Here is a 15,174-nt window from a genome sequence, read left to right as displayed (position 1 = left end):
CCAGAAGTGCCAGGCATGTGGTAGGTGCTCTGATATTTGATGAATGAATGGGGATACTTCCCAAGCAGCTTTGTCTGGAATTCTTGGCTAGCCGCCTGCCTTCTAACAAGTCCCTTGACTACAACCTGTATGGTCCAGGGGCAATGGGGGAAGACTGAGGAGACACAAGCTTTCTCCTGCAATTCATCCAACCAGAACCCCAAATTAGAACTAAATCACTCCTTTGGTGTCAAGGCTAGAGCGAGAGAGAGAGCGAGCCTGCTGGAGGAGCAGTGGAGCAGGGCCAGGATGGGAGGCATTGTAAGAGCAGTGTGGTCGGCTGAATTATAGCCCCAAAGAGGTCCCCGCCCTAATCCCCAGAGCCTGTGAATATGTTACCTCATAAGGCAAAAGGGATTTTGCAGATGTGATGATGTTAAGAACTCTGAGATAGGGAGATTATCGTGGATTATCCAGGTAGACCTAATGGAATCACAAGGGTTCCTATGGAATGGAGGCAGGACAGTTAAAGATGTAATGAGGGACAGAGAGATCGGAGTGATGTGATCCAAGGAAGACAGATGGCCCCAGGAGCTGGAAAAGGCAGGAAACAGAATCTCCCCTAGAGCCTCCAGAAGGAAGGCAGCCCTGCCAATATTTTGATTTTAGGACCTCTGCCCTCCGGAACTGTAAGATGTTAAATTTGTGTTGCTTTAAGCCCTTTGTGGTAATTTGTTATGGCAACAAGAGAGAACTCATACAAAGAGTAATATCTGTTCTTTCCTAACTGCTTATCAAGTGGGTGCCAGCCGCTGCAGGAGCCGTTCCCAGCACTCTGCAGAGCAAGGGCTCTTGTTATCTCCATTTCACTGATTAGGAAATGAGAGGTGATGTGGCTTCCCCGGGGCTGCACGGTGAGTGACTGAGCCAGGCTGGAACACAGGTCTCCTTGATCCCAGAGCCCACATTCTTCCCACTGAGACACCCTCCTCCTCCGGTGCACTAACACTTCTTTAGCCTTCAGTTTCCCCATTTGTCACTCATGGGCCACCTCTTGCCTTGGAGTTTCACAGCCTCCAGCTGCTTTATGCAGAGGAACAGCCAAGATAGCCTTACCCAGTGAGCCCACCTCTCTGAGGCTTGGGGTTTCTCCCGGCCTCAGTCTTCCCTGCCTGGCCCCTGGGAGGATCCAACATGAGGGCGCCTGTGTAGAGAACCTCCAAGCCCTGTTGGATGAGTCTGTATCAATGGCTGGCCAGTGACCCATCCCTCTGAGCTGCACTTGGCTCCAGAGGGTGGCGATTCTCCTGACTCCATTGTAAAGCCCAAGACAACCTCAAAATCTGATTGGGAAGGCGGATTGGCATCTGTTGCCTGCCTGGGCTGGGTGCTCTTGCACATTTGCTCACACAATCTATCCGAAGTCACATCTGACACCTCTAATGCCATCATCCACATTGCACAGCTGGGGAAACTGAGGCCCAGAGAACTGTAAGACGAGCTCCAAAGCAACAGGTATTTTGTGATGCAGACCTTGTGCCTAGAACAGGGTGTTTTGGACACAGAAGTGGAGCTTGTGTCCCAGCAGGAAGGATAGACTGTATAAACCACAAGCACAGAAGAATTCAGCAGTGGGTGCCACAGGAAAAGGTAGCAGCCGCTCAGGGCAGGAGAGGTGGGTGCAGGGAGGGTGTGGCTGGTGGTGCTCCTGGCAGGGGCTGTGATATGCCTGGTGCTGTGCTAGATATACTGGTTCCAGGATTTCTGTTCCCGAGCCCCACAGCCACCGGGCAAGGTGGGACTTTCCTCATTTCTCAGATGAGCTGGAAGGTACAAGCTGGTGACCCTGCAGCTGTGCAGTGGCAGAGTGACGATTTGAACCCAGGTCTGTGTGCACCCAAAGTGGATGTGCTTGCACCCCCTAACCTTGCCTCCAACAGGGATTCTGTGGCCCTTAGGGGGTACAGCCCATGAGGCTTTGATCTCTGGGGCTCTGATCTCTGGACTAAAATTCATCTAGGGACTTTTCTCTTTGCAAAGCAAGAACTCGGAGTAGGAGCAGGCAGGGGCGAACTGTCGAGGAGATTTGTTTTGGGGAATCTAAAAGCCTGAGTCTGGCCAAGAACACTTCAGTGGAAATGCACGTTTTCTCCATGTGAACATTATGAACCCTAGAAATCTGACTTCCCCCTGGCCAGGCTGGTGGGAGATGGCCTCTGTGTGGCCCAGAGCCCCCAGGTCCCCCCTAAGTAGGTACAGCTGTCGGGCTTCCGTGCTTGGAAACGTTCACATGCTACTGACACTAAATATTTTCCTTCCTAATAAGTTTTCCCCCACAAAAACAACTGGATGTGGAAAGATCCATCCTCTGCACCCAGCCAAGGCAACCTGTGGGCAGAAATTTCCCTTTATGCTGAGCAGGGAGGCCGGTTCTAAGCTGAGAAGCACTTTCTGGCCTCTGGGAAGACACTGGAAGGGACTCTCGGTGGAGCCCCACTGCCCTCTAGAGGTACGGATCCCCAAGCCCCACTGAGGACGCTTAGACCCAGGGCCTGGGGCTCTCCCCGGACCCCCTGCAAGAGTAGCTTCCACAGGCTTCCCTGCAACCTCCTCCAGCCCCGACCCCGGGTCAACCTTTCCCTGACCTCTGTCCATGTGCTAAGAGAAGTAGGACACGTCCGGCCTCCAGCCAAGTCAGGTCCCTGGACCGTAGGCTGTGGCTCAATGAACTCGACTTGCTCTGTCCCAGACAATGGCACACATCCCTGGGAACTGCTACCAGGCCTCTCTGGAGACTTTTAAAGCCACCACAAATCCTGAGGTGACGAGGATGCCCCATGCCCCCTAATTAATTCAAACTCAACATAATGCCGTACAGTAAGAGTAAGGAAGTCTAAGACACTTCGGAGTTTTGCGTGATGGCTATTTTGATGTTCTGTTTTCTAAAATAAATATCCTTCAAATTTTTAACAAAAACAAAAAATGTTTGGGGCACTGCTCTGATTGAAATCACTTTTGGAAAAATGGTAACAATGAGAAAGTCATGGCAGTGAAAGAGATCTGACCTAACCGACTTCATCTTACTTCTCACCTCCAAGCTGCCCTTGTTCATTCCTGGGCATAGATAACTTTGGGAGGAACTTAGTTTATCGTTTAACTTTGAAACAAAGATGATAACAGTCCATTCCTGAAATAAACCTCCTTCTTGCCTGGGGACCAGACTGCCTTTGTAAAACTAGCAAATGAGCCACAAGATTAGAAGTTAACTTATGCTCAGGAGTCACGCAGCCAGAGCCCAAAAGCTCCCTAAACTTCCCAATTTCTCCTATGGGTAACACTGATATTCTAAAATCTAAGATTGGTGTTTGAGGGACTTTTCAGACCCTGCAATCGATGGATCAGCTGGGATTCACCCAGATTGATAAACTGGCTCATCTGGTCCTGTGGCCCCCACACAGGAACCAACTCAGTGCAAAAGGACAGCTTTGACCCCCTGATTTCATCTCTAACCCAACCAGTCAGCACTCCTCACTCCCTGGCCCCCTGCCCACCAAATTATCCTTTAAAAACCCCAGGGTTTTTAAAGGAGACTGATTTGCATAATCAAATCAGTAATCAGGGAGACTGATTTGAGTAATAATGAAACTCCCCTCTCCCATTCAGCCAGCTCTGCGTGAATTAAACTCTTTCTCTGTTGCAATTCCCATCTTGATACATTGGCTCTATCTGGACAGTGGCAAAATGAACCCACTGGCGGTTACATGCTGACATGTGAATGACATTGTTAACACGTAAATACTCTTTCGTGAAGGCTGGTTCTCGCTTAGTGAGTGGGTACCATGTGTTCCGCAGTTCAGAGATCATTCACCGAGACCTCAGGACAACCCTGAGTGGTACTGCTGTTGCTGTCATCATTTTACAGATCACACAGCTAAGAAGTCAAGTCTTGGAGGCTCGATTTGGGGCAGTCTGATCCCAACCATTAGGTCACACTTCTTTGTTGCTGAATTGGGTACCCCGGCAAGGAAACCATCTCTGACATCCAGAGCTTCTATCTCAGAGGGGAGTGGAAGCAAGGACACGCCATGGTTTTCATGCCTGCTCTGAGTCTCTGGACTCCTCCCACATCTCTCCACATCTACATGGCCACACTCCAATCCCGTCCTGTGATCCAGTCTCCGTCCTTTCTCACCAGACGGCCACAACAGCCCCTCCAGCCCCTTTGAGACAGTAATGCTTTCCAAGGGCACGCATTAGCACGTTGCCTCCTGGAGTAAAGCTGAGTTGTCCAATGCTTCCAGTGCCTTTGGGATAACTCAGATGCACCCTCAGAGCTCAGCCCTTGCCCCTTCCTCTGGGAAGACCTTCTGGCCTTACCCAGCTCCCACCTCAGCACTTCTCCTCCCAGAACCCACTGAAGTTATAGCTTAACATGTGCTGTGTGATCGTGTAACCCATCTTGCCCCTGCTGGACTCTGAGTTCCCTGAAGATGAGGACTCTGTGTGGGCTCCCACTGTGTTCCTTGGGCTGACTTCTGTGTCCTCAGTCCCCCACCTCCAACCCCCATGACACAGAGCAGGCACTCTAATATTTGCTGAGTAAATGAACACATAAATGAATGATGAGGCTGGGCATGGTGGCTCACACCTATAATCCTAGAACTTTGGGAGGCCGAGGTAGGCAGATCATCTGAGGTCGGGAGTTAGAGACCAGCCTGGCCAACATGGCAAAACCCCGTCTCTACTAAAAATACAAAACTGAGCTGTGCGTGGTGGTGCATGCATGTAATCCTAGGTACTTGGGAGGCTGAGGCAGGAGAATCACTTGAACCTGGGAGGTGGAAGTTGCAGTGAGCCGAGATCGTGCTGTTGCACTCCAGCCTGGGCAACAGAGTAAGACTCCATCTCAAAATAAATAAACAAACAAATAAATAAATAATAAATTTTTAAAAATGAGTGAATGAAAGCGAAGTGCAGTAGGTGCTCCCCAGGAGCGAGAGATCCTATCTTGATGGTGGGTGGGAGGGGGACCAGGGGACTGGAAAAAGTGGCGCTACGGTCAGAACGTAGACATGCAGAGAAAGGAGGGAAGACACTGTATGAGGAAAAGCACAGGGAATGGACACTGTGCCACATCCCTGGGGAAGAGAACCCTTTCCTTTTACCAAGGCTCCGAGACCCTTGCAATGTGGTCACACTCAAACTACGTTTCAGCCATAGCAAGCCGCTCACAGCTCTTCGACTGTCCCAGCTCAGGCCTTTCCGCTGCTGTCTCCTCTCCCTGCCATGCCCTCTCCTTGAGTACTAGGCTGCTGCAGTCCAATCTGGCTTTCCACCCAAAGGCTGCAAACTGGTGACCCGCAGGTTGGACCTGGCTTGGGGATGTTTTTTGTTTCATCCACCCAGTATTTTCTTTTTCTTTCTTTTTTTATAGGCAGGGTCTTGCCCTATCACCCAGGCTGCAGTGCAGTAGTATGATCACAGCTCACTGCAACCTCCGCCTCCCGGGTTCAAGTGATTCTCACTCCGCAGCCTCCCGAGTAGCTAGGATTGCAGGCACCTGCCACCATGCCCAGCTAATTCTTTTGTATTTTCAGTAGAGACGGGCTTTCTCCATGTTGGCCAGGCTGGTCTCAAACTCCCAACCTCAAGTGATCTGCCAGCCTCAGCCTCCCAAAGTGCTGGGATTACAGACATGAGCCACCACGCCCGGCCTCTTTTTCCTTCTTTTAAAAAAGCACTTGAAATACAGATGTCTGTACCAAAAAAAATGTTTAGATTTCTATTTTCTTTTGAAGAACTAGATGATGTGGCCACACTCACCCCACATCCTTTTTGGTGACCGTGAGTCAGAGCTGAGTAGCAATCACCCTTTTGATGGGGGCACGTGTTGTCAACTGGCCACCATCCGCCCCTCACTGTGGCATTAACCTCCACCCACTTTGTTCATCCTCGTCACACACCCAGGCCCTGCAGGACCTCTCCACACGCATATGGAACTTGGGTAGCCCTGCCCATGGGATGCCTGGTGCACGTGCCCATGTCTTCTCTAAGCCTCTGCACTAGGCATTGCCGCAGAGGTGCCCTGCTCCTGAGGCTGGTCCTTCTCAACACCCAGGGCTCAGCTTATCTGTTATACCTTCGGAGAGGCCCTGCCTGGCTACAGCGTTTCTACCCGCCCCATGGCAACACTGTTGTTCTTGCTCTCTGCTTGCTCCTTTACAGCTCTCCCTCCAATATGTCATCCAGTTTCTGTGTTCGTGGAGTTGGCCTCCCCCAGTGCAAAGTCAGTTCCGTGAGAGCAGGCATCAGATCTGTTGGGATTGCGGCTGTATCCCCAGGGCCTTGCAGTCTGTCTGGAACACAGTAGGTGTTGCATCAATATTTGTGGGACATAAGAATGAAGGAATGAAGGAAGGAAGGAATGAACACACAATTGCTATTCTCCAGGAACTCCCACTTAGTTGCAGGGCGGGGAATAGACCTCATAGACTAGAGGGTGTTAAATGGTGATGACTCCCTCCAACCCCTGCCCCACAAAAGACAAATCCAGTTAAAAAAAAAAAAAGTAACCTTATTTGGAAAAAGGGTCTTTGTGGATGGAATTAAGTTAATGATCTCAAGGTAAAATCATCCTGGATGATCTGGGTGGGCCCTAAACCTAACGACAAGTGTCTTTAAAGAAGAAAAGAGATCACAGACATGGAGGAGACGTTCAGGAGAAGATGGAGACAGAGGCTGGAATTCTACTATCACAAGCTAAGAACCCCTGGAGCCATCAGAAGCTGGCCAAGATTCCCCTGTGGAGCTTTCAGAGGGAGCGCAGCCCTGCTGATACATGGATTTTGGACTTTTGGCTCCCAGAGCTGTGAAAGGATTGCTTTGGGCCATCCAGTGTGTGGTAATCTGTCATGGCAGCCTCAGAAAAGGAATACATTGACCAAGCAGAGATGCTTGAGCAACATTCATGCAGCCTGCAAAGGGGCTTCCAAGATGGCAGTGCTGCAAGGCTCCATTCGACGAACTGCTTAGAGCCGCACTCTGCAGCCCGGGCAGGAATGCCGTGGCACGATCTTGGCTCACTGCAACCTCTGTCTCCCAGGTTCAAGTGATTCTCCTGCCTCAGCCTCCTGAATAGCTGGGACTACAGGGGTGTGCCACCACGGCTGGCTAATTTTTGTATTTTCAGTAGAGACAGGGTTTCACCATGTTGGCCAGGCTGATCTTGAACCCCTGACCTCAAGTAATCCACCCGCCCCAGCCTGGAATTACAGGTGTGAGCCACTGCACCTGACCGATGAGCTGCTTTTGCTGGAAGAGTGGCCAGCTTGGCTCTTCCTGCCTTGCAAAGCATCCGCCCAACACCCATTCAGAGGCATGAGACACCGCATCTGTCTTCACCATGAGCCTACTGTTTGGATTTTGTTTCCTGGAGTCTCCTTCCCGCAGCTGTGCACTTGCCAAGTGGAGCAACTTCTTCCCCCGCACACAGGTGCCTGGTCTTCTCTGTGTAGAGGTCTATCCCACATCCCCCAGCTCCAAAGCCAGTACCCTCAGGGAGCTTTCCCTAATCCCCTGGTTGGATTCTTCTGCTTGGGTTCTCTGTGTCTATCTCAAGGTGGAAAGTGTGATCCACCTCCCAGCCTTATCTCTTCCAGTAGCCTGCAGGGGAAATGGACATGTCGTGCCTGTCTGCATGCTTCCAGGCACACAGAAGAAAAACAAAACAAAACAGATAGCAAAACCCTCAGTAAAGCATAGCTTTCTGCCACCCTCCATCCTTGTGCAGCTAACAGTCCACCTCCTGGAGCCACGTCCCAGATACCACTGAACCTCTGACCTGACTCACGTCCAGCTTACAACCTCTGACCTCCCTCTCCCACCTCACCAGGGTCATACCTGCTGCCTCAGGGCTGCGCAGACCTTGCCTTGGGAGCTTCACATTCATAATGAGACCTGTGACTCCACCCACTGGAGGGTCCTACACCAAGTGGGTCAAGGGCATGACCTTATGCACCGACATGCCCAACTCCTGAGCAGGACCTCAGATGGTGACACTACTCAGATGGCAAATACCAATGGTACTTGCCTGGCAGGATGCTGTGAGAATGACGTGAGGTCACTTCATGTGACTCCCTTAGAAACCATGTGGGTTGGAATAAGCACTTGATAATAGTAGCTAGTGTTGACGATGATGATGGTGATGATGATGGTCATCGCCATCCCCAGTGCTGGCCCCAGGTCAATACATAAGTGTATGGGGGCGTGACAGGGCTGGCCTCTTACCTCTGACTCAGGCTGGCAACACCCCGGGGAGCCTGTGGGAAGGCCTTGTCTCCGGCAGAGGCAGAGCGTCCACGCCCCATCCTGGCCCCCATCCACTCAGTGTCCTTTCTCCATCTGAGTCGATTTCTGTGGTGCTGGAAGATGCTTTCAAAATGATGTGAGCATATTTCTGAGGTCAACTTCTAATCAAAAACGACTCCCAGACGGTGCCCTGGTTTAAAAAGAAAAGAGAGAAGAAATGGAGTGAGTCACCGTCCAAACCATTTGAATGAAACAAAGACACAACAAACTCTCTGCTTTCCTCTTGAGCCAGAATGGATGACCTCAGCCCTGTAGAGACACAGCTGGAGGGAATTAAGGGGGATCTCCGGTTCCCCGAGATAGCGAGGACGGCACAGCAGAGCCACCATGACTCACTGTGAGAATCACAGGGATGGAGTCCAGGGGCCTGGAACCCCGGAGGCCTGCAGCCAAGGCGAAAACCAACACTGGTGGGTGGGGAGGGGTGGCAGAAGGCTGAAGGATTGCAGGCCCTGCGAATAGTCAATGTGTGAGCTTGAAAAAGACCCCAAAGCTAGAGCAATTTGACCCCCACGATGTCTTCTGGGGACGTTGAGGACATTGCCAGGCCTAGACTTGGGCTTTATACATGCCCAGAGTACCCCTGTTGGCAACTCTATTTCCAATGTCTGGAATCCTTCCTCCCAATATTCCCAGGGCCCCAGGATCCGTCACCCTCACCCTCTGGGAGGAGAAAGGCAAACACAGTCATGGCCCGGGAATCTTAGGGCTTCCTTTTGGAAGGCTGTGTCTCCCCAGGCTCTGAACTTGGAAATCTCTTTGCCAGTCAGACTTTTCCTGGGAATGGAGGGATACTTGCCTGTACTAAGATGGGCAGGCCAAGCGGGAAATTATAGGTGGGTGCCACACTTCACCACAACTCTTAGGCCAGTGTTCTCACCTTCCACTCAGGATTGTCAAGGTGACTCAGTAAACTTACAGGATCAAATCTTTTTTGAAAATTGAACTGGTTTCTAAAATGGTAGCAATAATATATACACAGGGTGAAACTTTTTTTCAATATTAAAGAGAAGCATAACAAAGTTTTCTTCTGCCAGACTACTCCCAAGCTCATTTTTCAGTGGTATTAATTCTTGATTTTGGCTTTTCTAGTTTTCTGATGGCAAAATCTACCTTTAATAATATGTCTACTTCTACTTCTTGATTTATCAGTTTTAGATGGTATCGAATGATTCCTTCCATTGAAAGATAAGGAAATTAGTGCTATTATTCTGACCTTTGTGCGTTCTTCCTCCTCTCCCATCCACGTTAGTTATAAAATTTTAAATCATGGACCCGGAGGTTAGTCTGATTTCAATTCCCACCTCTGCCACTTACTTGCTGTATAACTTCGGGCAAGTTACTTAACCTCTGTGTGTTCCAGTTTTCTCATGAGTAAAAGTGCAGATAATGATAGTAACTGCTTCATAAAGTTGTCATGAAGATGAAGAATCAAAAAATTTAACGTTAATTCATGTTGAGTGCTTGTAACAGTACCTGATATGTGGTATCAATAACTATTAGCTACCATTTCTCATTATTCTGTTCTAAAGTTTAGAACAGTATTCACCAAGGAACTAAATGTGAATAGACTCATGGAGAAGAAAATGTGATCTCGAGTCGCGGAACCGTTACAGCACAAAGGAGAATTTTCCAAGTGTCATATTTCATAGATAACTCTTTAAGTGCCTTTCTAGTATCCCTTGCCTCTTCAGTATAACTGCCAACTGCCACTTTTAAAAATCTTTATGTTGCCGGGTGCGGTGGATCAAGCCTGTAATCCTAGCGCTTTGGGAGGACGAGGCAGGCGGATCACGAGTTCAGGAGATGGAGACCATCCTGGCTAACATGGTGAAACCCCGTCTCTACTAAAAATACAAAAACTTAGCTGGGCGAGGTGGCGGGTGCCTGTAGTCCCAGCTACTCGGGAGGCTGAGGCAGGAGAATGGTGTGAACCCGGGAGGCGGAACTTGCAGTGAGCTGAGATCGTGCCACTGCACTCCAGCCTGGGTGACAGAGCAAGACTCCGCCTCAAAAAAAACTTTATGCCATCCTCTTTCTTAGATTTCTTTTGAAAAGATGGCCATATATCTTTGGGTAATTTTTTCACATAGAGTATATGATTTGCAAATTTTCAAAATCTTAAATATCTAAGAGCATCTTTGCTTATCTATATTAATAATCCCAGCTGAAAGTACTTTACCCTCAGAACATGGAAGACGTATCTTTATCATCTTCTGGCATCCAAATACACAACAAATCTGATATTAATATGATTTTCAATGTTTTGTAATTGACCACTTTTAAAATTATTATTTCCAAAAGCCTGCAGTCTTTATTCTTTTTTTTTTTTTTTTTTTGTGAGATGGAGTCTCGCTCTGTCGCCCAGGCTACAGTGCAGTGGCTGGATCTCAGCTCACTGCAAGCTCCGCCTCCCGGGTTTACGCCATTCTCCTGCCTCAGCCTCCCGAGTAGCTGGGACTACAGGTGCCCGCCACCTCGCCCGGCTAGTTTTTTGTATTTTTTAGTAGAGACGGGGTTTCACCGTATTAGCCAGGATGGTCTCGATCTCCTGACCTCGTGACCTGCCCGTCTCAGCCTCCCAAAGTGCTGGGATTACAGGCTTGAGCCACCGCGCCTGGCCTCTTTATTCTTAAACTTTTAAAATTCTCTCTGATGTTTGTAAGTATGCATTGCAATTGGCACCAGATGGAACTACATAAACTGAAGACTCAAGTCAAGATATGCAATAAAATGTTCTCCTTCCTTTTACTATTTCTTCCTCCTCCAATCTTTCTCTTCTCTTCTTTTGAAATGCTCATTTACAGAGGCTGGACCTTCTAGATTTATTCTCTTCTATCTCCACTTTTCTAATTTCTAGTTTTATCTAGTCATCCTACATTCTAGGAGATTTCTTCAATTCTGTCTTCCATATTACTAACTTTATCATCAGCCATGTCTATTTCATTTTTCATTCACTGAAATTCTCAAATGTAATTATATTTTGCATTGTCAAGAACATTTCTTGTTCTGCAACTGCTCAATTTTCACAATAATCTACTCTCATTTTGTTGATGTGACAGTCTCTCAAATATTCCTCAAGATACAAACTAGAATGAAAACTTAAAAAAAAATCCTTCCGGGCAGATACGTTCATCAGCTTGCTCCTTTCTGCCCGTGGATGCCGCCGAAGAAGCATCATTAAAGTCTCTCTTCTCCCTGCCGTCATGTCTAAGTCAGAGTCTCCTAAAGAGCCTGAACAGCTGAGGAAGCTCTTCATTGGAGGGTTGAGCTTTGAAACAACCGATGAGAGCCTGAGGAGCCATTTTGAGCAATGAGGAACACTCACGGACTGTATGGTAATGAGAGATCCAAACACCAAGCGTTCCAGGGGCTTTGGGTTTGTCACATATGCCACTGTGGAGGAGGTGGATGCAGCTATGAATGCAAGGCCACACAAGGTGGACGGAAGAGTTGTGGAACCAAAGAGAGCTGTCTCAAGAGAAGATTCTCCAAGACCAGGTGCCCACTTAACTGTGAAAAAGATATTTGTTGGTGGCATTAAAGAAGACACTGAAGAACATCACCCAAGAGATTATTTTGAACAGTGTGGGAAAACTGAAGTGATTGAAATCATGACTGACTGAGGCAGTGGCAAGAAAAGGGGCTTTGCCTTTGTAACCTTTGACGACCATGACTCCGTGGATAAGATCGTCATTCAGAAACACCATACCGTGAATGGCCACAGCCGTGAAGTTAGGAAAGTCCTGTCAAAGCAAGAGATGGCGAGTGCTTCTTCCAGCCAGAGAGGTCGAAGTGGTTCTGGAAACTTTGGTGGTGGTCGTGGAGGTGGTTTCGGTGGGAATGACAACTTCGGTCGTAGAGGAGACTTCGGCGGTCGTGGTGGCTTTGGTGCAGCCGTGGTGGTGGTGGATATGGTGGCAGTGGGGATGGCTATAATGGATTTGGTAATGATGGAAGCAATTTTGGAGGTGGTGGAAGCTACAATGATTTTGGCAATTACAACAATCAGTCTTCAAATTTTGGACCCATGAAGGGAGGAAATTTTGGAGGCAGAAGCTCTGGCCCCTATGGCGGTGGAGGCCAATACTTTGCAAAACCATGAAACCAAGGTGGCTATGGCGGTTCCAGCAGCAGCAGTAGCTATGGCAGTGGCAGAAGATTTTAATTAGGAAACAAAGCTTAGCAGGAGAGGAGAGTCAGAGAAGTGACAGGGAAGCTACAGATTACAACAGATTTGTGAACTCAGCCAAGCACAGTGGTGGCAGGGCCTAGCTGCTACAGAGAAGACATGTTTTAGACAAATACTCATGTGTATGGGCAAAAAACTTGAGGACTGTATTTGTGACTAATTGTATAACAGGTTATTTTAGTTTCTGTTCTGTGGAAAGTGTAAAGTTTTAATGTAGATTTTTTTTTTTTTTTTTGCACCCATGCTGTTGATTGCTAAATGTAATAGTCTGATCGTGACACTGAATAAATGTCTTTTTTAAAATATGCTGTGTAAAGTTAGTCTACTCTGAAGCCATCTTGGTAAATTTCCCCAACAGTGTGAAGTTAGAATTCCTTCAGGGTGATGCCAGGTTCTATTTGGAATTTATATACAACCTGCCTGGGTGGAGAAGCCATTGTCTTCGGAAACCTTAGTGTAGTTGAACTGATAGTTACTGTTGTGACCTGAAGTTCACCATTAAAAGGGATTACCCAAGCAAAATCATGGAATTACTGGTTATAAAAGTGATTGTTGGCACATCCTATGCAATATATCTAAATTGAATAATGGTACCAGATAAAATTATAGATGGGAATGAAGCTTGTGTATCATCCATTATCATGTGTAATCAATAAACGATTTAATTCTCTTAAAAAATAAAATCCTTCCCTGGAAATATCTCGTATCATTCCAGTATGAAGTATTCAGTTTATTTACTTTGATTCTTCCCTTTTTGTGACATTTGTTTTCTGTAGATGTCTTATGATGCCCTGAATGTGGTTTCACATTTACAAATACAGGACCAAGTTGGTTCATTTCTGTAAGTGACATGGGCTTCCTGGACAACCCTATATGGTCCTGTTCCCCAGTGGGACTCTCCCTGAAATGGCAGGACACACCGTGGGCTGTGTATACATGGACAGGAACACTGACCAACAAAGTTCCCTATAGGACAGCTGTCCCCAGCCCCTGGGCCATGGACTGGTACTGGTCTGTGGCCTGTTAGGAACCAGGCCGCACAGCAGGAAGTGAGTGGCAGGTGAGCAAGCATTACCACCTGAGCTCTGCCTCCTGTCAAATAAGCAGCTGCATTAGATTCTCATAGGAGAGCAAACCCTACTGTAAACTGTGCATTTGAGGGATCTAGGCTATGTGCTCCTTATGAGAATCTAATGCCTGATGATCTGAGGTGGAACAGTTTCATCCTGAAACTATCCCTGTTCCACCCCAGTCCATAGACAAACTGTCTTTCATGAAACTGGTCCCTGGTGCCAAAAATTCTGGGGACCGCTGCTATAGGGAACAAGGGCAGAGAACATACAGGTAGGCCAGGGAGACACCAAATTGTCAAAGCAAAGGGGATTACACATACAAGAGGTTACTTTTCCTTGGGTAGGAAGAAGTCTAAGGGTAGATAATCACCAATGGTAGGGTGGCTCAGAGATATCATTAAGCACTTGAGCTCTTCCTAGTTGCCCCCTGGTAGGACTTGAAAAATGGCTGCTGCCCCTGTGGTCTCACTCCTGAGCTTCTGGTGGGGAGAGGAAGCAAGTGAGGTGGGGTGAAGGCACACACCAGGAATCCAAAGGCTAACCCCCCAGCAGACTTCTCATATCTCATGATGTCATAGGAGACTGGGAGATTGAGCTTTTTAGCCGAGCATTCTGTCACCTTGAACAAGCTAGGGTTTCTTTTAGAAAGGAAGAAGAAAAATAGATCTTGGGTAAGCCACCAGCTATGTGTGTGATGGGCATTTTTACCTTGGAGTATCCATCCCTGGGAGGAGCTGCTTACTCTCCCTCACCAGCCCCATGTCTGTGGTGGACACCTTGGTTCTCTCTCTAGCAGCCCTGTGGCAGAGATTGCTACTTGTCCCCAACACAAATTCTCCCCCTCCCTTTCAGAAGCGGAACTCCCATTGCTCCTGGGCATGTGGCCACCTGGAATAGCCACATTTCCCAGCCTCCATGGCCCCTCATATGGTGTGCCCATATGACTGAGTTCTGGCCAATGGGATGGTGGCAGAAGTGAAGGAGACTTGGGTGTGACTGTAGAGGGAAGGGAGTGTGCTATGCCTGTCACCTTTCCTTTGGCCAGGCTGCAGAGGTGGAGGACATGCTCTGAACACCCTGGGGATGGTGGAGCATCAGGGTAGAGGGAGTAGGAACCTACGTGATGGACACCTCAGGCCTACAGACTGTGTGGAGCAGAGCAGCCACTTCAGCCCAGTCGAGAGAGAGAGAGAGAGAGAGAGAGAGAGAGAGAGAGAGAGAGAGAGAGAGGAGAGAGAGAGAGGAGAGAGAGAGAGAGAGAGAGAGAGAGAGAGAGAGAGAGAGAGAGAGAGAGAGAGAGAGAGAGAGAGAGAGAGGAGAGAGAGAGAGGAGAGAGAGAGAGAGAGAGAGAGAGAGAGAGAGAGAGAGAGAGAGAGAGAGAGAGAGAGAGAGAGATTGGGAGGGATTGAGATTGAATCTTGTTGTAGCCACTGTTATTTGGGCCTTTGCTGCATGTATCTTAAAACAAAGAAGACCCAAACGGACACCCTAAGACATCTTCTAAGGCCTTTTTTTTTTTTTTTCTTTTTTGAGACAGAGTCTCACTCTGTCACCCAGGCTGGA

At 48.3% G+C, this 15,174-nt stretch overlaps 1 pseudogene; it reads left to right on the top strand.

The window, feature by feature from the left end:
* The first annotated feature begins 11,537 nt into the window (after window positions 1–11,537).
* Window positions 11,538–12,754, top strand: LOC104662369 (annotated as a pseudogene).
* The last annotated feature ends 2,420 nt before the right edge of the window (window positions 12,755–15,174 follow it).

The sequence above is a fragment of the Rhinopithecus roxellana genome, chromosome 13 (assembly GCF_007565055.1).
Source record: "Rhinopithecus roxellana isolate Shanxi Qingling chromosome 13, ASM756505v1, whole genome shotgun sequence".
In the NCBI taxonomy this organism is placed as follows: Eukaryota; Metazoa; Chordata; class Mammalia; order Primates; family Cercopithecidae; genus Rhinopithecus; species Rhinopithecus roxellana.
The sequence above is the reverse complement of the archived record's forward strand: the minus strand, read 5'-3'. Positions and strand labels throughout refer to the sequence as shown.